We start from the raw sequence: 25,820 nt of genomic DNA, 5'->3' as shown, positions 1-25,820 counted from the left end.
GAATTCTTTGTCCTTGCTGGTAATGACGCCTGTATCAATGGCAGTGTCAATGATTTTGGTTAGGATTTTGACGAATTCCTTGGTCGGATCGTTCTCCAGTTGCTAGTAAGTATCTTTGTCATTGATGTGTTCCATGACATTTTTCTCGTAAAACTCGGTGTCCATGATTATTAGGGCGCCGCCCTTATCTGCTTGGCGTATCGTGATGTCTTTATTGTTCGCTAGGGTTTGGATTGCTTGTCTCTCTTTGTGTGTCATGTTGGTGTTTTTGTTTCTTGGGGATTTGAAGATTTTGATGATGTCCTGGCTAACTACTTTTTCAAATGCGTCGAGTACTTTATGACTGACGGGAGGTTGAAATCTACTCGGATTTCTAAGTCCCATGAGTATATCAGGTTTCTTAGTTTCATCTCGGTTTGGTTTCTCAATGATGTTGATGAAAAAATGTCTGAGGTGCAGACTCCTTAAGAATTTGTAAACACATACTTGTGTCTCTAGGATATTCGAATGATTCGTAGGGACAAAAGATGTTCCTTTTTGTAGTGTTTGTGTTTGGAATTTTGTTATTTCGTGTTTAGATATGTTGATTATTAAGTTCTGTGACTCCTCGTATTTTTGGAAACCGATTCTATTGAGGGTCCTGTTTTTGCTCCTATTCCTGCCCCTCCTGGTTCTTCCTGGGGTCCTCGGCCTCTCTCTAAAAAAGGTATAATTGGTTGTTGTCTTCGGCTGTCTTCCGTACGTGTGCCGCCATGTGCCTGTGTTTCTTTTCTTTGGAATTTGGGACCTTTTCTGTGTTGCTGTGAGTCATTGGACGAAGTTTCATCTGATGACCTATCTTGGGTTGGTCTCTGTTGTCGTCGGCGGGCATAAATGTCGGCCCAACTGTATACTTCTCCAGTGCGATAATCTGTGGTGTCTCTCTTAAATTTCCTTAGTTTACGTTCGTTAATTTCTTTAGTGTATGCGTCCTATTGGGTATTTATGTCTTTGAGAGCCTGGTCCCACTCCTCCTTCGTCATCATAGAATTGAGCTCTTCTTTGAGTTGGGATGCTTCTTTGTTAAGATCCTCTAGAATTTTAGCCAGCTCTTCAATTATTAATAATATAAGATCTAGAGAACATTTATTTAGTATGGCGAACCATTTTTCTGTGAATCGGTCGTTATTTTTGCATAAAGTTGATTTTAACGATATCCTAAGACCACGCGGAATTCGTTGTGCCTTATGATATTTTATCAACGTGCTAGCGTGAAGACGCTGATTGATTATCCGTTTTGACATGTAGATTCATTGTTTTAGGTTTGCTTGTGTAGAGCCGGTGCTTGTACTTGGGCCTTCATCGTCTTGAATGAGTGAGTAAATGCGCTGTGAATCTGCATCGGTGTATGCCAAGGTATCTACTCTTTGATCGGTAGCATGTGAGATATCTTCAAATTGCATTCATTAAACCCAAGATTTGCCTATGAAAGAACTAAAACCATCAAGGAACTATTAAACTGCAGGATTAATGCTCCCGCAAAAGAATTTAGAGGAACGTTACCGTGCCACAACTGTGGGAATTGAAATTCCATCATTAAAGGCAATGAAATTACTCACCCACTGCATGGGACCAAAATCAAACTCAATACAAATGGAACTTGTGATAGCACCAATTTGGTGTATATGTTAAAATGCCCGTGTGGCCTCATATACGTGGGAAAAACAGCAAGAAAAATAAAAACACGAATAGTTGAACACAAAAGTCACATTCGTTTAAAATCAATGAAATCCACAGTGGCCACCCATTTTAATGAACAAAATCATAACCCCAGTCAACTACGATTTTGTATTCTCGAAATGGTACCAATATTACCGGGAAGAGACAATGCCCAGTACCTACTCAGAAGAGAACTTTATTGGATACACCGGTTGTCATCGGTAGAGCCTAAAGGACTGAACGAACGTTTGGAATTTAGTTGTCACTTATAAATGAACTTTGAAGCCAGCAGTCAATGAATCATAGAGTAATTTGTATTTATTTAATTGTGTTCACAACCATGTTTTTAGCCTTAATGGTGTTCACTTCCTAGTCGTTTGCCTTTACCATTCTCATCTTTTTTCCTTCTTGGTATTTCCGCACACATCCCGTTCCAACATGTGATTCTATATCTTAATTTCTGATTGATAAAGTTTTTTTCGCCTGAAAACAATGCGGTCACCGTAGCAACTGCCCTTCTGACCTCTTTTCCACCTATCGGAAAAGATTATGCATCTCTCTGGTCACGTGACCGCGCACCGATCCAATTAGAATCCACCACACATGTCCGAGTAACTCACATCACGGCGTTGGCCGGTTCTCACTCTGTGATCACACACTCGAGCGGAGAGGATTAAACGCCACATCTTTATGAACACGCGGCAAGCAACTAAGCCGTTTCACGCGCTAAAACACCCGACCTCTGCAATCAGGTCATTTTCATTATATCAGTCTTATCACGTTCTCACTTTACTTTTTTATAGACGCCATTTACGATTTTCAGACGGCATTGACTGTATCCTAACGCTACAGCAACAGGTCAGACCCAAGGGACTCAGTTGGTTTACCCCACACGTATACGCATGAGTCACACGCTTTTGGTAATCACAGCGTATCACACACATTTAGGTGTACGTCGTCGTTTTGCACTCTTTCATTGAATTGGTCACCTTTTCTTTTCTTCAATCTTCTCCTATCGAACATTTTCTCGTTTGTTTCTCGTCTGAGATTCATTTGCTAACTACAATCCAGCCCTATATTCGTTCTTTGCATGATAAAACTGAGAAACATGATTCTATGCATGATGTTAATTTGCAATTATAAGTATTTGTACTTGTACATATTAAATGTGTGCCTCACTTGGTTGCTTTCAGAATTAAGTCCCCTGACGAAGGGCGAACGCCCGAAATGCATTGGGCTGACAAGAGTGAATACATTATGAATGAATAATGTGGAACATGATAAACATTGAAAAGCATTGAAAAAGAATAAAAAGACTACAGACGAATTTATTTCAAGAAATTTTTATTAAAGCAATTAAAGAACGCGTTCTCCTGAGTGCACGGAAGGGATGCTGCTCCCGAGGGAAACAGCGCTAATCACGTAATTCTTCAACCCTCAGCACAGGGGGATTTACTTCCACGCACCACCCAATTTATGAACTGATTCCACCCTTACCTAACTCGTGTGCGATTTCCACACCCTGTTTCTGGATTTCAAATTACCCGACTGTGCTGGTGCCTTGCTCACTAGGGACCTCTAGGAGCAGCTTGTAGTACTGCACCTAGACATGCAGTGCTGGTACCTTGCTCGCTAGGGACCTCTAGGTGCAGCTTAGGGTACTGCAGTGAAACATACAATGCTGGTTCCTGGCTCACTATGCAAGTATTTGCAATGCACTAGATCTCTCATCACTGAAAGTATAAGCTATTGGCGTTGCATTATTATTTGCAATGCTAATACCTCAAACTATCAGTAATGCGAGACCAATTGCATTGCAAATGCTTGTTTATTTTTGGTTAAACACTCCATGAGAGCGCACTTGTTTTCCAATTCTTGCCCTCATATATTTCTCCCCCACCCAATATCTAACCCATTTGCAATGTTGCTCTCTCCAAGGTGCGCCGCCCTCTCTATCTTATGTGCTTCTCCTACACTGAACTCTCCTGCCCCTGTGCTCTATATTGCCCTTTCCCTCATGTGCTTATCCCCCAAAATCACACTCTGTGTTGTTGTCTCCCTCGTGTGCAGCTTTTCCCATCCCCTCCCCACCCTGTTTTATTTTTATTTTATACCCTCACTCACCCCACATTGATTTCCTCACACGGTCCCCCTTCCTCCTCCATTGCCCCCATGACACCTGCTATCCCTTTTTTATACTATATTTACATTTTTTTGCAGGGCAAGCTAGCAAATTGCTGCCAAACCACAGCCTTAAAAAAAACACTTTTGCGCTAGTTAAATGGCATTTTTGTTAAATTTACCAATTGATCTTAGCTCTGTAAATAAAAACAAACCAGAGTGAAAAGTAATTGAAAAATAAACCACGCCATTTATAAAGACTAAAAATATTGAATTCAGTGTACAATTTCGCGCCAATTGCTTGACACTCTCATTATAAAGTTGAGGCCTATTTCCAAAGGAAAGGCAAAGGTCTGATGTTTAAAGGAAAACCCTTGCGATGGCCTAATTTACTTTCCACAGAACTGAAACAAGCTCCAGCCATTTTGTCCTAAATAGTAGACGTGGGTGCAGATTTATGGGCCTCCAGGATAAAAGAACATTCCTTTATGGGCCTCCAGGAGAAGTGAGAGCCCCTTTTCAGTCATGTTAATTACATCTTCTGTCTCAACCACCAGCTGAGTGACTGCAGCAGTCGGCCCCTCCTCACCAACATAAACCGAGCTTTTGTGTAATAGGCACCAGCATGCAGGAGATAAAGCAAAAACAGCCCTTAAAGTATTCTGTGCTCTTTAGTCAAACATTGGAAAAAATATACCTGTAGCAGTAAGTTGAAAAGCTGGGCGGATGGGAGAGCAACACAGAGCACAGGTATTTGAGGGGAGTGAAGGAAGCATCACATGAGGAACAGCAAGAAAACACATACCCTCTCTTGGAGTGCTGAATGAAAGAGAAAAATAGTATCTCCCTAAAAGTGATCAGTGTAAGAATACACATCAGCCAATAAAAGGATGGTAAAGAGGATATGCCCCAGGAGAGGAACAAACACAAGAAAAGGAAGGCACACCTTCGAATAAGGATCAAGTAAATAAGTGTGACAATAAAATCAATGACAAGCAATGGGTGTATTCCACGCCCACTACGTTTTTGGTATGGTACACCAGAGGCTTTTACCTACAGACATCTAAAACAACCTTTTAGGCGAGCACATTAAAACCAGACCGAATAGCTTTGCTAATACTTATTTTTTATTTATTTATATGTCCTTTATTTCGAAAAAATATCATAAAATGTACAGATAGAATAAAACATTTCATTTTACCTAGTCCATTGTAGATAACTGTATGGATAAGTATCTATTAGAGGGAGTACATGTTATATTAAAAATAAGTGGATAAAAACAGATAAAATCAATTTCCATAAAATCAGCAGTAATTTCCAAATAATTTTGCATCTTTTTACATTTTTTCGCCCGCTTTTCTCCTAATAAAATATACAGCAAGCAGGTACCTGCTAATGCAAAAAACTATAGTTGTCGTGTGTCACTTGTTAAGATTCTTTCTGCAACTCTATACATCCTAACACCAATATTCAAACAAAGAGGTTTGATCCATTTTTTCCTGGCTGCCAAATATGCGGGACAGAAAAATAGTATATGTGCATACTTATTTGAGAAGTGGTCACCATATTTCTATTTTTAGGCTGTGAGGGTTTTAAAAAAGCTTAGCAAAGATCACCAGTTTATTTGTTTTTATGAAACATGTACATTTTTTTTGTATTTCTCCCTCATGGTTTATTTCAGTCTGCAGATGTCCAGTCACAGTAGGTGTCAGTTTGTCTTCCACTAATGTATAAAGAACAAGCAAATGAAATAGAGAGCCTTCACGATGCTACCGTACACTTGAAGGCAAAGTTCATCTCATTCTTGAAAATGTGTTCTGGAGGGTAATTCATTGTCAGGAATTTCAAGCATATATTTTGTATGTGATATATTTGTCATAGCAATACCCAGCACAATAAAATTATAAAAAGCATATTGTCTATCAACACATTCATTTTTTGAGCAGGTATACTGGGGCTGAACCAACTAGCTAGGTGGAAGGGTGAGGAGTTGTCATTCCATTTGTTCAATAAAAGAGAGCATACTTTTTATTGCTTTAACTGGCCATATTCAAGGGATGGAGGTTTATAAAAGTAACTATTGGGTTCAGGCCCTTTGATCAGTTATTAATATAAGTTCAACAACTGGACAGGCTGCCCTCTAGCAGATGCTGGGTGGGGACTCCCCCGCTGTGCCCTAATGCCACCAAGCACTTAAGGTTTTCTGGGACACCTTGTCACTCGGCTACCCAGATATTATGAGATTTGAGCTGGCTCTCATTGTATTATCTAACGTTCTACCCTTCTCCCATACATGCTAACTTATGTCACCAAAGTGCTTAAAAAGCCCTTTGTGCCGCTTTTTATTTAAGCTTGCAAGGTATTTCTGTCATAGTAATTACTAAATACGAAAACAAACTTAAACCATTGGTGCCATTTAACTTACTGAAAATCCGTGTGTTCCTCAAAAATAGTGTTTCAAAAATATCAATAGACACAAATACATTGTAAAAAATATTGTGATCATAAGAACATAGTGAGACAGAATGGTGAGGGTAAGAATATAGTGTATTTAAGCATTTTAGATTGTTTTTTTAAATGTAATTTTACTCAATTTCATTATCTAATTATTTTGTTCAGAGTCATTAGTTTCTGTGACATATATTGTCATAAATGTCATATTTGTAATTAGTATGTGTAATTATGGCCAGTGTAGTTGTTTTTAATTTGGCAACATACATAAAGGTTTTTTTAAAAACATTTATTTTAATGCATTTCAATGTCGTTTTTTAGGTCTCGCCTACGCAGCGCGCATGCGCTGCATAGGAAAAAGACCTTTAGAAATCGATGCTCCTTTTCAGCCAAAAACGTGCACGCATTGCTTTGAATGGCAACGCGTGCACGTTTGGCGATTCCCTTGTGGGAGCACACTTTGAAACCATCTGTTTGTAATTAACAGATGGTTTCAAAGCTCGCTCCCGCAAGGGAAACAGGCGCAGGCCCCCTCCTCTCTCCCTCCCCCTGCTGACTCTCCTCAAACTTTTTTTTTCTTTCTTTGAGCGCGAAGCGCAAATCTTCCGCCTGCCAAGCCCACTAACGCGGTCCCTTCCCATGCTGCCGCTGAAAGATTGAAAAAATGGTTTCCTGAAGGGAAGATGCATACATTATTTAAGTGCAGCTGGATAAGGAGGAATGTCACGAGCGCCTGGGCTAGGCGCAGGTACCTCATAAAAGATTAACCTGAGTGGAATGGCGATGCAGCAGTATTAGGCCCAACTCCTCAATTATACATGAAAACATGCTACCTGCAGAAAGCAGGCCCTGCAGACACGGAACCTTTCAGCACTTAGCTCGCACAGCGTGGGCGCCAAGCACACCTCCAACAGCCGGCCTTCGTTATAGCAGGCACGGAAACATCTCCCACTTCCCCGGCAGCACCGAGCTCTGCTACTAAAGCGGTCCTGCAGTAATTTACAGCGGCTCGCTTTCCTTCTTTCTCAAGTGACAGGGGTAGGTGGAGGAAAACAGCCTGCTCGAGGCAGAGGACTGGTAGGTTACTGCGCAGAACATACAGTATTTCCGGGCTTTCCACACATACATTCCTTAACAACATCCGGCAGCCAGCAGCCTCCTTCATGGAAGTGCGCTGTCAGCAACCCACGCTAGACAAAGCAAGTTTGACTCTGAATGCACACCCTTTGTCTAGGAATGTGGTTTCTAGTGCTCAGCAGAGGTCTTATGACATCTGATTTCACACACTTTTAGCTAAATAATACATTTAAAAGCGTTCACCATCCTCGTGTTGTTCACCGTGAATGCGCTAAACCAGTAACACGTGATAGCTTTCCCAACCTGATTCCGGTGCTGGGAAAGCTATCACGTGTTACTGGTTTGGTAAAAAGCAGCACGAAGATTTAAGAGCGCTAATGAGTGCAGCTGATAATTTGTACTAACGGTTAGGAAGAGGGAGGAAGTAGCGCAATCACGGTGAACAACACAAGGATGGTGAACACTTTGCACATAAGGTAAAAACATGGGATAGAGAGATACAGGACATGTGAATTGGAAAGTGAAGGGGTTGGAGGTAAAAGGGAGGATTAAGAGCGGGGTTAAATGGTTTATTGTTGAATGCTTGGCATAAGGCCTTTGTTTATTATTTTTTCAGTGCTCTCAGGGTGAAAATCGGACTCGAGAGACACGGGTGAGATGTAGGGGTAGAATTCAGTAGCAGTTTGATTCAGTTTTTACTGGGTTTTAGCACATGAAGGAAGTTATGTACTTTTATAATTGATGCTGGGTCGCTAAAAGCTTGTTATTGTTTATATTGAAACATGATCCATAGCTGATTTTGTATTTGTTTCAGTAATCCCTGACGAAGAGCCTAGAGGGCTCGAAATGCAATGGATATTTACATAGTGTGTTAACTTCAAACCTGTGATTGACCGGCACGTACCATTGTATAAAGCCTGGAGTGGCGAGCAGTTGGTATCAGAAGAATTTAATAAAGATTACAGATCTAATCACACTGTCTCCGCTTTGATGAAGATAAATAGTGAATGAAATTAAAATTGGAACAAAAAAGTTTATGGACATAAGAGCTTACATTTGAATACCTGGATTAATGGAACAAATTGGCGGGAATGATTCCCACTTTTCGCAGTGCGACAGTGAAGAGCGCGAGAGGAGTGCTTTTTTAGAACATTCAGCAGCGAGGTATTCATAATGAGGACCCTCATTTTAAAATTACATTTGGGAGCAAAATCACATTTAAGTGCAAAATTTCATAAAATAAAAAAAGTTTGGAAATAATTTTAGGACTACAAATTACATACAGGAGGAAAAGGATATTTAAAGGCAAAATCGCGTTATGGTGCAACATCATATTTAGGTGCTTAAACACCCTAGGTGTAAAGTGAGCAGGTACATGGTATCACTGATGGTCCAAAAGAAACCAAGATGTTTTGACTACATAAAAAAAGAGAATAAAACATACCCGTCTTTTTAGGTTTTAATTGAAACTGCAGCTGTTTGCAAGACCCAGTGTTACCAATTCTTTAACACATGCATAGAGTAGGCTTTGGCTTCTTCCAGAGGCGTATTTCTCTCTTACCTCTTGGCGATGGTTGTTTTGCTCTATCATACTGTCCTGTGGGAAGTGTTTCTCTTGACATGCATGAGGGACTATTTTACTTATGAAAACTACACTCAATCATCACACTGTTTGTCATATTCAATCATTTCTCTCCTGTGTGCTTACCATACAGAAAACAATCCTTTTTAGCAACTTTTCCTTTCCCATTCTGTCCCTAGTTGCTGTGGCAAATGACATCCGTTGCCAGGTGGACCAGGTTATGCTGGACCTGTCAGCGGCATTTGTCGCGGTATCCTCATCCTACTTGGTGCAAAGATTGGGCCAGGCAGTGGTGAGGGATACTGCTCTGGCTCTATTAGGTTCCTTTCTTACTAATAAGATCCAGACCATAAGCTGTGGTGACTTCAGGGCAGAGCCTTGTTAATTCCTCTGTGGGGTTCTGCTGGGGTCTTCCCTCAGTCAGCCCTACCTTGTTTAATCTTTATGTGGTCCCGCTAGCAAAACTGGTGCGGTCATTCAGCTTTCAGGTTCTGTCCTATGCAGATGACACCCAGATCACCGTATCGATATCTGATGACATGCTATCAGTGGCAGAGAAACTTAAACTCTGTATGATGGTTATCTGCATCTGGATGAAGGAGAACTGTCTGTAATTGAATGCCGAAAAGACAGAGAGCCTGGTCTTTGGGGCACAGTATTCATTTGGTGTGGCCAGAGATGTGGTGACCAAAGACGTGTGGCCCCATACCTACTCCAGTTGTCTCCACTTGGATAGCACCTTACTCTCTATTTGTGGTAGTCTGGGCGAGCAGTAAGCTTTATCAGAGGGTAGTGTTAAGCATTTGTTGTACACACTCAGGCAGCAATTGATGTCACACACTCAAAGACTAAACTCAGACCAATTTGTTTGAATAAAAAATATTATTTAGTTATATTTATTTCTAGAACCAAGCCAGGCCTGGTGCAGGTAAGTGAAATAAATGCTTTGCAAAATCTTAAGCAATGTTTTACAATTGAATGCAGTTTCAAATGCAGATGATTGAAATACAGGTAAGTCAAAATGTCGAAATTACTTTTTAGTTACTTTACAGATTACTTTGTACGTTACTTTTCAGATTACTTGTTAAGTTACTTTTTCTACTCAGTTTGATATGCCTATATATCGCACTGGGACATTTCTTAGAGAAAAGGTAAGTAAATCAGTTTTTGTACAGTTGCAGTTTTTCAGGTTTTCATACAAATCAACTCCACACCGAAAAAATTTCAAGGAAAAACAGTCAATGTATTCCTATGGAGAGAAACTAAGTTATCCGTTAACAGGTAAGTACTTTGTTGTGGAAGTTGGTATTCTGGGTTTAGAACCAGGGTTCTCCCAGGGTCAAGCATGCACTCTTAAAACACCCTCAGCGGCACTAGGGCGGCTGGGTGCAGAGTGCTGAGGCCCAATGTTATCCAATGGGGGATAGGCGGTCAGGAAGACTTCCAGGAGGAACCAACAGCTGGGCAGGTAAGTTGGAGTGCTCAGAGACGTAGGTGAACCTCGGATTCTTTCATCCAGGGCGCAGGGCGGCTGGATGTAGGGGTGTCTTTAGAGGTCGGTTTCCCCTTACCGAGTCCTGGAGGAGTCAACCCACAGTGGACTCAGGCTCTGGAGCGCTGGGGGACCGCGCTGGTACCGGTGGGCCACCCGGATTCGGGCCTAGGCGTCGGGTGCAGTGGTGATTCCAGGTGTCGGGTTTCTTTGTCCCATCAGGCTCAGAGTCTGTCTTCTGAGCTTCTTTTGAACAGAGCACCTGTTCACAGGAGATCCAGTCTTTGTTGAAGGTAGTCAGTCCTCCCAGGGTTCTGGAGGCCGCTGGCTGCAAGACTGGGTGACTTCTGGCACAGGATTTCTGGAAACTGCAGATGGGCTGGTAGGGCTGGGGCCAAGTCTAGGGGCGGCTTTTCCACGTGGGTGGTGGAGCGTCGCCCCACTGCTTTCTCGCAGTGCGAGAAGCAGAAACAGTAAATGGTATTATGAATACCATTTTATGTTTTTGCTTCTCGCACTGCGAGAAGCAGAAGGCAGGGTTTGGTTGGGGGGTGGGCAGGTGGACGGTGCTACTCCAGGAAGGTGAGGAGTGTCTAGCCCACTGTTGTAGGCGTTGACTGTTTGGTCGGCCCCAGGGCCGATCAAACCAGTCATGCACACTCTGCATTTTCTCTGCGTGAAGTTTACATGGAGAAAATGCCCCCCCCCCCATCAATGCCTGTGGGGTCAGCGTCCCTACCAATCACAGGGGAGTGAGGCTGCCTGCTTCCTGTGTGGAGAGGAGAGAGAAGACGCGACGCGGGACTAGAGGCGAAAATAAGTTTACATTTTTGTAAATTAAATTAATACCCCCCCTTCCCAGCGTGAGCCGCACACTCGCGAGTCATGCCGGCCGTGACTGACCAAGTCAGTTCTTCTCTGCCGTTTCCTCTGCTAGGCATCTACTTTCGTCCTTCATCATAGATCGCGGGAATCTTTCTTCTTGATTCAGGGCTGCCCCCTAAATACTGTGTTCAGGGGGCGTTTTAGGGGTCTCAAGGAGAATGGGCTACTGACCTTAGGGTGACTACACCCTTGGTGTGCTCACGCCACGTGGGGGAGTGGGTACAATCCTGATTGGGAAGTGCCTACCGTCTGCAAGATGGCAGGCACTGAAGAGTGGGCTTCACCTTGCCTCCCCATCTGAGTGGTGGAATTGGCAGAGGTGGGCACACCTTCTGGGTTGGATAATTCTTCCCGCCTGTCTTTCCGCCGAAATGGAGGGGAGACCGGAAGGGGTCATGCTCCTGCTAGCAGGAGAGGCTGGGGGTTGCATTAAAACGGCTGCAAGGCCTTTGAAACTCCCCTGCCGCAGATGGCTTTTCCTGACCTGGAAGATGTGTGAACACCTACGCCCAGGAAAGGCTTTGGGCTGGGCTCAGGGAGCGAAGGCTCCCATCCCACGGGTCCAGAAACATGTCTTGTGGTGGCAGGCTGGCGTGTACTAGTTATGGAACCCACCAGATGCTGGTCGTTTTTCAGGAGGCATCTCTAAGGTGCCCCCTGAGTGCCTTTTTCATACAGTCCCACACTGGCATCAGTGTGGGTTTAATGTGGTGAGAAGTTTGATACCAAACTTCCCAGTTATCAGTAAAGCCATTATGGTGCTGTGGAGTTTGTAATGACGAACTCCCAGTGCCATAAACTCTCAAAATGGAAATACTGCACTTACAATTTCTAAGAATTGGTCTGGACACTGTAGGGTTACAGGGCTCATGCACCTGTACCCTCACCACTTGCATAGTGCACCCAGCTAGAGGGGTGGCTGACCTGTGCCAGGGCAGTGGGTTGTAGACATGGCACAAAGGGATGTGTGCCATGTTGACTCTTCAATGTATTCTCTTCCAAAACACGCAGCCTGCAATGGCAATGTGTGTGTGTAAAGGTAGAGGGCCTCCAAGGGTGGCACAATGAGTGCCTCAGCCCTTAGAGGCCTTCCCTGGCCACAGTGCCCTTGGTATCTAAGGTACCTTTTACAAGGGACTGACATTCTTCTGTCCCTCCACTATACTTTTCAATCAAAATAACAAACTAACATGTTCACTTCTCAATTACCATATTCCACTATACAAATTCACGACTAATCCTTTATGGGTTCCAGAGTAGCGTGCTACTCGCCAATGAAGCGCCTCAAAACCCCATCAAGGGGTAGCAAGCGCTATATAAATACAAACCTCTTTCCCTCTTCTATCCCTCAACCTACCCATCACTATCCAAATAACTGAATAACATATCCAACACTTAAATTACTTCATACTTCACTATACTAATTTTCAACACTAATCCTTTATGGGTTCCAGAGTAGCGGCCTACTCGCCAGAAAAGCGCTTCAACACCCATCAGGGGTAACAAGTGCCACGTGAATGCAAACCTTTCTTCTCTTTTATCCCTCCGCTACCCTTCTCACTCCAAATAACTGACTAATATCCACCACTCAAATTACTTTCATATTTCAACATGCTAATTCAGCACTAACCCTTTATGGGTTTCCGGAGTAGCGTGCTTCAACACCCCATCAGGAGTAACAAGCGCTATATAAATACAAACCTTTTTTTTTCTCTTGTATCCTTCTGCTATCTTTCCAAATCCAAATAACTGACTAACCTATCCACCACTTAAAATTTACTTGCTTGTTTCACTATACTAATTCAACACTAATCCTCTATGGGTCCCAGAGTAGCGCGCTACTCGCCGAAAAAGCGATTTGACGCCTTGTCAGGGGTAGTAAGCGCTATATAAATTCAATTACAAGATGTGAGAAGGAGACTGGAATAGGAGAGAACTGTACCTTGCGCGGACTGCAACAACCACGCTCCTTTGCTGTCTCTCCTCAGGCACTCGGACGCGGTGAAAGGTATGACCCGGAAGAGGATGAGGAAACACCCGGAAGCAACAAGGCAGGACGATTGGGAGACGCCTACAAAGAGGCGAGGGCGGAGAAAACATTTGTCCACGCGGAAGTCGGAGAAAGGAGTTTACCGGCAGATACGGAGAAAGAAGACGCGGGACCCGTTGAGGAGGCAGGAGCCCTGGAAGACTACGTGGATCCGGTACAGGAAGACGCGGGACCCGAGGATTCCCAGACAGCCCACGAACCAGACGTCGACGAGGATAGCTGGTGTGAGAACTGGTGGTGTCCGGTGGATGCTGGAGAGCGGCCGTGACTCTAGGAAGAGTTACGGCAGGGTCGGTGAGTGACATCGGCTCGAGGGAATTGTAGTGGGTAGCGGGTGGGAAGAATACGGGGAGGGATTGTTTAGAGTGTTTTTTTTTGTTTGATTCTCAGTGTTGGCGCGCATGATATAGTTGGTGAAATATTCGAACCCCACAATGCACGGATCAGTGTTGGCGCGCATGATATAGTTCGAACCCCACAATGCATGGCGCAATGTTGTGACTTTTCTTATAACGGGCAATCTGTGGGCACTCTTATCGTTCTACCCTAGACACCATCCACTCTTGTCCCTAGCCCTACTACCTAAATCTACCTCTGCCTGGGACTTTTCTATTGTCTACGTGCTCCGTCACCTTCCTACTGACTGGCACTGAACACAAAGGTGTGGTGAAGGGAAACATCCTCCCTCTAAGTTTATTATTATTCTCACGGACCCCTAATTTATTCCTCCCTTCTCTTATGAGCCACCGGGGAGACCTACCACGTCCAGAAGACAAGCCGAAGACCACACGGGGCCCTTCATCACCTGACACTTCGCCGGAAACCTCTGAAGAAGAAGACCACTTCGAAGAAACTTTACAAGTTCCTGTCACAACACCATTTACTTTCAATAAACCTTCTTCCTTTAAACCACCACTACCGCCTCCACGCCTGTTTATCAAACCCGCCCTCTTACACAATACATGTGGCCAGAGAGGTGCCAATTGGGTGTAAATGTAAATGTGTGGGACTAGTAAAGCGTACAGCTGCCCGTAAGCGTCCCGGCGCTGAAGACCGCTGGGGAACCCGTCCTGGCTTTCCCTGTGAGATGGTCCCTTCTGGGTATCTCCAAGGTGAAACCAGGCATCCCCGGCGTCTGTGGGGGGCCGTTGTAGAGATGAGGCAAGCTTAATACCCAGAGTTGCCGAGTGTGATCCCTGGTTAGAGTAGGCACCGAGGCGAGAATTGTCGAGTCCGCTGACCCTGGTCCACTACCCTGCCGCATCGGGAATTGAACCCTGGTCCCGGGCCGTTCCATGCTTCCGGGTCTGCCGCCTCTAACCAGTGAGCCACACCACTTCCACAATGTACAGTTTTGGGAATGAACACAGGCCCTGGGAAGCTGATTGCCAGGGACCCAGGGCACATAGAGTCAAAGTGCATTAGTAGTCTGGCAAAAAGTTGGGGGGTTACTGCAACAGAAACCCAACTTTCTACACTTTCATACCAACACCTTTGTAGTCCACAGGATGGGAAAATATTACATGATTTAGGAGACTTGCAGACCAAACGCAGGGAAGCTACCACAGTGTTATTCAATCAATCATCTTGCTACCAGTGGTAACTTCGGCACCCGGTAGCCACTCCATAACGCATGGCTAAAAGATAATACCATTGACAAAGCCAATATATCTTGGATTGCTGGTCAATTAGCTTTGCCAGTGCTTGTTTGTCTCTGCAGACCCTGCTTCATGGTGGCATTTTATTACAGCTAAAACAAAGTCAATGGTTTCATGTGTATTAGTTAAATGAAAGCTTGAGTGTATGAGGTGAGCCCATGATAATGTGATTTGGTTAGTCATGAAGTGGATTAGAGGGGTTAATTCTGTCCCAGCCTCCTGAATTCTGAAGCAGTTTCCCCCCAACACATGGTTCCACCACGCACCACCATTGTCAGTTAAGTGTAGTAAGCATCTGTGAGGAGTTGGAAGAGTGTGTGCGTGTGTGTGCCCACATGTGTGTGTCATTGAAGTGAGACTATCCAAGAGCTGTTCTTTGACATTTTTGCTGCAACCGAGTGGCTGGAAGATGGTTCTTGGGGAAAGCGCTTTCATAGGTGAGCAGGAATTGGAGGAGGATATATTCATGATTTGTGTGTATGTGTGTTTTCCTCGGCCTCCGCCATTACTAGCTTGCGGGCACACTAGTGGCACACACTGCCAGGATTATGATGCTCCGCTATTCGAGTGGGCGATCCACGCTGAAGAAATTGCCTACAGGGAAGGTCCATAGTTTCTGGCTACTATCATGGGTTTTGCTGTGATAGGGTATCTGTAATACGGCACATAAACTTAGAGACATTGAATAGAAGAAAGCAGGACATTCTGACAGCTCAAAATAGATGTAGAAAGGCCACAGTGACAATTGCCAATGCCGTCGCAGGTGCTTACGTTTACTTAAAAATCAAGAAGTGGTATTTAGAGAATTATTGTTGTGTGCGGAAACTACTTTTAACTTTTCACACACATTGGACACATGTACATTTTGTTTATATATATTTTTTTCGGCACACATGCCATTAAAGCGCATAAACACACATAGAAGAACAAAATTATAATATAAATGATACATTAGGATAAGACCATTAAAAAAAAAACCAGCTCAGACACTACATTTTGTTTAGGAAACTTGTCAAAGCTGAATAGACAAATTCTTATAGATATAATTGAGCAAGAACACATGTATGCTGTCATTCTCAAAGTTCTGGTGGTTATTTTACGTTGTATTTGCACTTTAATATTTCGAATAGAGTATGCACCTTAAACAACATAAAAAATAAAAAATAATTTTTTATATATATGTATATTTTTATATATTTTTTATTTTTTTATTTTGTATTGTATATGATATATATATATATATAACTGCAGGGTTTCATTTCATAACGTGGCTCTCTTGTTCTGGCTTTGTTGTATCGCCCGATGCGATCACAACGGAAACGTGCACGTTAACTTCTAGGAAGACCATTTTTAGCTGAGGGAAGCAATTTACCCAAGTGGCAGAACCTTGAATTTGATGTGCTACAAATATGCTATTTTCTTTCTGCAAAATATTTCTCCCTAGATTGGACTAAAATAAAACTAGTTGTATGTTTATTCCACTTGTTTGCATTACATTTCCTAGGATACAAATGACTACAACAGCTATTTAAGGGTCATGTTTATGGCTCGTTGCTTCCTCTTGAAACCCTGTAAAGTTACAACATTCCTGTGGCCACATATGGTTTCTAACTGCTCTCGGCCGGTCGTTTTTCAAGCTGACAAGATTGCTGTAAAAAGCACGACTCTATCGGATCAGCGCTCTTCAATAGTGGCAGCTTGGCTTTCAGAAGAATAGCTTGATAAAGGCCTCAGAGTAAGTGCCAAATATGAAACCTATGGCCGCAGGGTCATCAGAGGGTCATCGGTGTCTAGAGTAACCGGAATGAAAAATAAAAAAATAAAAACTTTTTTGATGGCGAACGATAGCACTGTTCCACTTGTATTAAATAGAAATAATTTTTTTAAAAACTATTTTGATGGAAAAATTAAAAAAAAAAAGATTTTTTTTTTGCAAACCAATCAGCAAAAATACCCACAACGATGCGAACAGGTTCTTTAGAGGCCTAGCAAGAAGAACATAGGTGGAGGTTTTGAATTGTGGCTCACATAGCGCCAGTTTGAGAAGGGGAATAGAGTTTGGTTGTGCTGACATGAAACAGGAAGAAGGGGAAAGTGGAATGGTGTTCTGGGTCCATTCCAGAAGTGACCGATGCGGATGTTTAAGTACACGCACACGCATGCATGAGGTTGTGTTAATGCACATGTGTGGTTATATCTTTGAATGAGCTGTAATTTGTTGCCAGTCTTGTCTCTGTTGACTTGGAATAGACTCCGGAATGTGATGGATCATTTTGTGGTTCTGAATTTGGCAGCTGGATACAGACTGAAACCCTGTGTCTGTGTTGCTGTGGTCTCAGGAATGTATTTACTTCACTTCAGCTGGAGTTCTGCACTTGATGGTGGCTATGAAGATTGTGGACTTTTCATCAATCAGGAAGGTTAGTTGGCACCTGCAAATATTCTCTGTCACTTTTGTGCTTACTTGTGTGATTCTGGGCACATCATTATAGCTCTTGGGTGATAACTCCTGGGTGTAGTTTACATGTACATATTTTTCCTTTATATACACACAGAAGAGAGAGGGGAGGGGGTTTGAGGCTTGCTAATACATCCTTCTTGAGGAAAACACCCCAGACACAGAATTGTAAGCTGTGATTACTTTTAATAGTTTGTAATACTCAGAGGAAAAATATATATTGTTTTGGAAAATTAACTCTCAGCTACAATTTGTGGCAGGCTTCATCATAGAGCTGTTCATCCAAACATGGTGTTTGTCGGAGCTCTTTGTATGGTATTTTTCTTTTTTTGACTTCAGAGAATGGGTTGAGAATTGTCAGTTAAAAATGGCAGATTTTTAAAAATATCTTTTCCCAGATTAAGTTAAGATTATTCATATGGGTGATTGGGGAATTTATAATTCCACCATTCTACCCAGTCAACATGTTTCAGCCTTTTCTACTGTCCGCAGGGTCACAAGGCATTCTTCAATTCTGTAAGATTTAACAAACCAAAACATTATGTTTATTTGTAGTTTTTGATCGCACAAATTGCTCCAAAATGGACATGAAGGCTGATTTTTAAATGAAACCCATGACCAGAGCATTTTGTCTGTGACAGTAGGAGTCAAACTTCAACCATTGCTAAACTGTACCTCAGGGTTCTTATCCTGGTTTTGGAGCTTGATCAACAAATTAGGACCTCATTACGAGTGGACCAGTAAACTGTGATCCCTGTATAAACACTTTGCGCAGTTATCACAATTCTAAGTGTTGCATTGTTTGTCATGCGATAACAATCGCACCTCTCATGAAACTGCAGCAGGCCAAACTTGCTGGTATTTATTTAAAGAGGAAAAATTGCCCGTAGATGATGGGCCATGAGGATTTAGGAGAAGTAAGCACCAAAATTTATATAATATGCTCCATTTTGAGGGCAAACGTTTTAGAAGCCGGTAATTGTCGCACCTTATAAATTCCCAAAATGTTGGTGTTTTAATGTATCGGGTGTGATAATTATGGCACCAAACACCAAGCCATTCATATTGAAGGCCCAAAGAATGACTGCAGGTAGCCTATTAAATTGCAATCCCTGTGGAAACACGTTCCATCCTTCGGTAAATTTCAGCAGGTCAAACCTGCTGGATTTTAATATAGAGAAAAAGCCTGATATTTACCAGAATAGGATATTTTTATGCAGTAAGCACCAGTGGCGGTTGGTAACATATAAAACCGGGCCGGTACATACATAAAAACAAACACATACATTATGAAAACATGTTACATTAAAAATGACCAGAAAGAAAAAATACAATTTTCACATACCTTATCCTACAGCATGTCCTCGATGTTCTCAGTCCCTGACTCCAGACACCTCTGAGCACGACGTGGCGTCACACAGCCAACTTCTTTACCCTATCCAGATGCTACTCTCATGCTGTGAAGCAGCATGAGTGAAAAGCATCTGAATTGGATGGAGCAGGCTGCTTCACAGCTCCAAAAGGCACTGGAGGCCTTTGCCTGCCCTCCAACCTAGCTGTCTAAGACAGCTGGGTTGGAGAGATTTGAATTGCGCATGTCATGTTGGCCTAATACGATAGTCTGCCAAACGTACTGTAGCAGGGATCCTGTTCTCCTACAGAACTGTGCATAGAGACTTGGAACCATAGTAAGTTAGGGTGTGCCAAAACTCACCTTAGTACCCAAAATCCCCTTACCAGACTAGCTACAGTGTCTTATTGGTCATTACAAACTCCCAATATTTAGACAAACCAGAACATGGACTTAGATTACCTCAGGTAACGTGGAACACATGAACACTCTTTCGTTATACAATCATTACAAACCAAAACAAGGAGTAAATGAGGACACGTGCATATTTGAAATGTTTGTTCACTAATGCAGGGTTCTCAAACGCAGTATCTTAGATAATACCAACAAACATATTATGAGAAGCAAAATAATCAGCATAGCTACTAGTCCATAAAATACACAAGGTGACAACATATTAAAATATTGAAATGAATCGGGTTTAACAACACCTAATTCTCACCCTCCCTAACTAGCATATTATATTATATCTAAGAAGGTCTCATTGGGTTTTAGCAGGGCGGCCCCATACCTCAAGATCCTAGTGTGAAGGGATCACATCATCTTCCACCAGCTCTCTGCATGCGAAGCATCATCAAGTGTGTGTGGGTGCACTGCGTGAAGCAATATAAAACGTGCCTAAAGCCAGAATTTGGCTGCCACTGTATGGATGTTATGTCTAGGAAGGTGCGAAGATCAGACCTCACAACAACCACTGTGTCGAGTTATCCTTGAAGACTTCAGCACTCAGTGTACAGACACAGTTCACTAAGCAAAGCTGATATCAGAGCAATAACATATTATTCTCCTGTGAAACCAAAGCGCTTTACTAGGCTCAAAGCTATAACAACAGTTCATGTGTCGTGTGCAAAAGCAGCAGACAGGAAGAAATGGCGTTTAAACATCTAATAAGCTCATGCTAACTTAACACAGCATATAGGTAATGCGTATCAATATGACAGTACTTGTGCACTTCAAACAATCAGCAGCAATGACGCACTGGCCTCTCCCCCACACTCTGTTCGGCAGAGAGTAGAAAATAAAATGGTAATAAATGAATTGATTAACATTTTATGTTCCACTTTTTCTGCAGCAGTGTCCCACCACCGTGCTTGTTTGCGGTAGCAGTGCCCTGGTAACCACAGTGGATCTTGAGATATGAAGCTTTTATTGCTGATGCATGCTTGGTGCATACTTAAGTCCTAGTTTCCTCTTTTAAGACCGGTGATTCTAAAGAACGTTGCACTCAGTGTGACAATATAGATTTCAGAATTTTGCAGGTCCCCTTATGGTGATCTGAAACAGCATCATTATTTTTAGACCAGATTAACACATTTATTAGACTTAGAATTTTAGATTTTTTATTGGTTTGAATTGATTAGGTTTGATATCTGGTGTTCTTGAGACACTTCGCTTGTGGGTATTCTTGATGAAAAGCCTCCCTGAACAGTTCTGTTTTCAGGGGTATTCTGTCATGCGACTGGTTGGCTTAGTAGTAAGGGTTTCAGTGTGTGCTGGAGATTAAGTGCTTGAACTCCTGAGACCCTTCCTCCATGCTTTAGATGCTTAAACCCTCTTTGTTGAATCAGGTTGGAGGTGGCTGATCAAAGATATTTGGTAAGGATATAGTGAGAGGTTAATTTTGTAAGAATACAAGCCAGGCCTTTGCCCCAATAGGTCTTGTGAAAGGTGCATTATATTTTATATTTAATTCTTGACTTCACCAGTAATCGAGTGTGCTTGGAATGCTGTTGTCACATGGTCTCGTGTCCCGAGACACAATGTCCAGCAGTATGATTTTGCAGTCTGTAATTTTCTTCTGATGATCACTCTACATGGTATTGCAATAGTCAAATTTCTTCTTTCACATCCAAAGAAAGATGCCATTACCTGATTGATTCTAAACAAAGGCCTGCACACTAAAAATGTCGAAAAATAAAGGGATAACAGGTAGGTTTTTTGTATAAAATGTATGAAAAACGTGTTTTCCCTTGTGAAGGGGAAACACACTCTTTAATTGTATTACAAATTATTTTATTATGATTAAGTCCCCCTGTTTTCCCTTTTTACTGATTTTTACAGATAAATACATACAGAAAACATTCATTTTCTTGTCTGTATTTATATTTAAATGTGGATAAAAACGGAAATTGAGTTGCTTTTTGAGAAATTCTAAATACGGTCTACCATGACTGCCAGGCCAATAGAAGTGTGGATTGATAAGTGAGGGAGTTAAAAAAAAAGTAATTTTAGTAAAGAAGCTTTAACAGCAGTAGATATGCACAAGGTTGATACTGAAATTTGCATATTTTCATCTATGTGCACTGACTTATCTTCTGCGGTTGTTCACAGCACTGAAACCTGGCAGACATTCAAGCATGAGTGTATATTTACCGGTTAAATAAATGTAGAAATATACTAATTACAGCTTAATTTTTCCACAAAACCCAAATAAAATATGGTAAATACTGATAAAACAAGCAAAAAATAAATATGGATAAATACAGACAGAAATAGCAACAACCAAAAAATACCATAAAACCGGGAGCCCTAATTATGATCCCCTTAGTCTTTCAGTCAGTTCAGATGCAGCAATTTTGTATTTGGAAGCTCTTTCCTCAGCTACATAAGCGTTTGTCTTAATTTCTTCTTTTAGAACAACCTCGTTTTCTGAACTGAAACTAAACCCCACTGCAGACCTCATTTCATGCAGGGATGATATGAAATCTTCCCTAAGAATACACAAAATGGCGGACGTTGCGTCTTGCGCTTAGAGCAAGGTAATCCATCATAAAGTCACTATGTGTGTGTGTCACTGTACTCCAGAAAGTGGATTGTAATGGCTGCTCTTGGATAACTGAATGCCTTTGTCAAGCTGAGTTTGTGTAAGGAAGCACAGCGTCCATGGTGATGACGTGCAGACCTCTTAAAGCTGATATATATGCTGGTACCAAATTTTTTTGACGTTTTTGCAGGACAAGGTTCTGGGACATCAGTGTGCGTAACCTTGCAAGATCTGTTGAATGAGATTTTAGAAAGGAAAAAAAGCAACAGATTGTATTTAGGTTAACAAGAGTACAACTAAGCGAATGTATAGACGTTCTGAAGGAAATGCTGTGCTGTACATTCCCTCACTGAGGATGCCATCCCTGCCAAACAGGGCCCATCTCATACACATTCAAAGAAAATGACGGTTTTCTTAGGCACCACCCTGTGACCACCTTGTTGCCTGGGATCTCAAGGCACCATCCATGGAGAGCCCAACCTACACTTCACAAGGACCTTCACCTGGGTGGTCCATAGAGAAGGGGCTATGGAAGGGCTGTGACAGTCAAGTTAGCGTTCAAGATTAATTCACTGAAGTTAGGAGGATACACCGCACATATGAGTGCATTGCACTGTAGATACTGTAACTCTGGGACACATTGAGACCCAGAATGACCATTCTTGATCCAGGGCCAGGAAATGGGAACAGTTCTAAATATTGTCCCAAGTGATATAACGCCCACCACTGTTACTGTGCCAGACCGTGTTGCATCAAGGGCTCTTGTTTTTAAAAATACAGTACCAGGAATGTACCTGGGTGTGGCACAAGCACTGACGTTATATCAGAATGCTTCATAATATGGTGCTCCCAGATATGACAGGGTGCCACTCTGGATGCTACAGCACTGTCATATGCCAGGATAAACTCTGCATTCTTGTATTTCAGGCTCAGCTGCTCAAGAAACTGCAAACTTGTTTTGCCTTTTTCAATCATTTATGTTGAGTTATACTATTTTTAATTGAAGCCCCATGTTGTTTATCCACTGCCGTTTTGTATGGCCTTGTTATGCTTAGACCTGCATTGTACTCGTGCTTCTGACATATTTACCCTCCTTTTCATATTGGCTCTTGTAAGCACGGATTTCTAAACGACTAGCTCAGCATCTGAGGAATGTATCATATCAGTATGTTTTCAAGGTTCCCTAGAGCCTTCTCTTGAGAGAGCCTGCCAACTGCAGAGACTCCCACTACCTTGAACTTCAGTTTCTGTCATGTGTATCTGTTCCATTGCTGTTTACGAGACAGAAATGCATAAAAGTGAAGGATTGCGGGAGGTGGCAGCATTCTCTGCTTATTAGCTCAGGGAAGTGAAGCACTATCTCAGTGATTGCTTATGTTTACGTTTTTGCTTTATTAAACATGTTATAGACTTCAAGTAGGCATGGAGACGTTTTACGGGGCATATTATCAAGAATAGCATTAAAATTATCGCCGCTTTAGCGGCAGGAAACTGCCGCTAAAGCGGCGATAATGGACTTGATAAAATACCCTTGAGAATTCCAATAAAAGCCAATGTTCACGCCAGAAGATGGGCTTCTATGGGAATTCACAAGGGCATATTATCAAGCCCATTGTTGCTCGAAGCGGCGATAATTTTAACGCCGTTTCTTGATAATATGCCCCAACTTTTCTTTCTTTCATAAGCACTGACTGCTTATGTATGCAAGAATTATAACATAATATTTCTGCATTCTGTTCATTATGACTGGATGCTGCGCAATTTGGATGTCTTACAATAGGCCCAGGTACTCAGACATGCTTGCCTGCTGCTCAGATCTGTCTGAACAATGCTTAAATAAGCCAGGGTGCTGCTGAGGTATGCCTGTATGCTGCTGAGACGTATCTGGGTGCATGGATATTATTCACCTATGTCGAGGTGCTACTCAGTAAGCGTACGTGCTGTTTTCACATACCTCACAGATTTTCCTCCCATCCTCTTACTTCTTGGGTCTTTAGCCTTGATTCCCCAAAAGGCTGAGGCACATTGGTACCTTCTAGGAAAGCATGTGAGGTTAATGCGCTTGCATAAGTCTTACTGTGTCACTCACTTCTCAGTGTGCTCCCAGAACTGCTGCATTCCCCTCCTGGTGTGCAGCGGTGGTGACAGTAACAGTTCCCAGCACTTGTCACCCTTTCAGATTGTTCTGCAGCCAATAGAAGGATACCCAGGGACCCACAGTGGTGGAGTTAGAGAACTGTTAGAGAAACCGAGAAAGCTTCCAAGTAAAAAATAAGGCCCCACGTGCATTGGTGTAACACTGAGAGTCACATTGTGGCTCACTGTGGTGTCCCTTGGCAGCCCACTAAGTAACATCACTGGTGAGCCTAGAAAGCTGTGGCAGGACTGCTTCCCGAAAAGATGCTGCCCAGGCCTGTCCTCACCTCAATAATGTTCACCCATTTGTTGTCAACCTACTAGTCTAAACCTCTTCCATTTACTGCCTTGCACATCTGAACTATATAATATGGATTGATTTTCTATTAACCTGGCTAGAAGCCTATGAATTCAATGATGATATTAGTCACCATGTTTAATTGAAGTCATGGTTTTGATATTTTAGTTTCTCATGAGTGCTTTTCTATGTTGATATTGGATTGGGACTGTGGGGGGGGGGGGAGGAGTCCAGTTAGAACTGCATCCATCATCCCAGCAATACTTTATTACACTTACCTTACTTTATTAATTAAAGAAGCCTAGATTTGTTCAGGAAAAGCAGTGCTTGACTTTTTCCACTGTGGGCTGTTTTAACGTCTTCTACTGTGGGCTGTTTTTTAGACTACTTTCTGAGGCATGGATGGAGTGGGTGCTGTGACATTTGTAGCGTGCACGCTGGGACAGTCATATGCTGGAACATTCATATAATATATTGTATAGAGCAGGAGGAGCCTTTGTGTAGAGCTTCAGTCCCCTGAGGAGGCACTGAAGTTCATTTGCGGACGGTTGCATCCATCTCGGCAGAGGTGCTGTGTATGGGAGAGTGTGTGAATGTGATGGACTTACATGGGTCCTGTTCTGATATTGAGCATTAAAAGCTGGATGGTCCTCTGATCGGGATTCCTTGCTGCATCTATACATGAAATTGAATTGAAAACGAATGAGATAAAACGTTTCAGCATCAGTTGCTGGTGTATGGATGAATTGATAGAAAGTGTGAGAATGCAGTGTGGCCTATGTGGGAAGTGTTTATGGGCTTATTACGCGGGGGCTCGGCTGTGGCAGTCTTCCAACCGCCCTATTAGGACCAGGGTGGCCAGGCTGCGCCGGTACCGCTGCAACCGCCAGGGATGAAAGTGCCCTGGAGGTGGCACAGCAGTCTTGGGGCCGCAATATGCTTGGCAGGGCCGCTGCAGCCTCGCCCAGCATGTTATGAGTCTCCTCACTGCCACACTTTGCATGGAAGTGGTAGACAGGAAACAAAGGTTGCCTCATGCCATGTGGGTGCACACAGCGGGCACAACAGGTGCCGCCCTGTGTATATGCAAACCAGTACCTGCACGGAATGGACTGCAGCAGTACATGCCCTGCAGATACTGCCTTCCACGTTCCAATTGCGGTGCCTATTCCATAGGCACTGCCCTGGGAATGCCAAAGAACCACTAACCATACAGGAGAAAACTCCTCATGTGGTGGCCGGTGGCTACACCGGTTTGGCAGTGCGGGTTCGGGGACGTCCAGCTTCCGCACCGCCAAACTCATAATAAGGCCCTAAGTGTTATGGGTGTGTGGCTGAGACTGCTCAAACAGTGTAGCAGGTGTGTAACTGTCGCAACGCTAGGGTGCACATAAAAAGTCTGGGAATAGACGCAGTTTTCAATACCAATACAGGTCTCGAAAAATCCACTGGCCCAGGGTACTTGCGATTGTGAGTGAGATCTGATCAGGTCCAGCTATTTTTAGCACTTACTGGACCTT

At 42.8% G+C, this 25,820-nt stretch overlaps 1 protein-coding gene across 2 annotated transcripts in view; it reads left to right on the top strand.

Annotated features, from left to right (window-relative positions):
- LOC144761845 (uncharacterized) overlaps positions 1-25,820 on the top strand; it is a 330,433-nt gene that overhangs the window by 17,057 nt on the left and 287,556 nt on the right. The window contains exon 2 of one of the 2 annotated variants that reach the window (XM_078647074.1): positions 21,738-21,861. The exons of the other annotated variant lie outside the window; for it this stretch is intronic. The gene's annotated coding sequence lies outside the window, so the exon portion shown is untranslated. The remainder of the gene's footprint in view (positions 1-21,737; positions 21,862-25,820) is intronic. 2 annotated transcript variants of the gene reach the window in all.

The sequence above is a fragment of the Lissotriton helveticus genome, chromosome 6, assembly GCF_964261635.1.
Source record: "Lissotriton helveticus chromosome 6, aLisHel1.1, whole genome shotgun sequence".
NCBI lineage: Eukaryota > Metazoa > Chordata > Amphibia > Caudata > Salamandridae > Lissotriton > Lissotriton helveticus.
The sequence above is the reverse complement of the archived record's forward strand: the minus strand, read 5'-3'. Positions and strand labels throughout refer to the sequence as shown.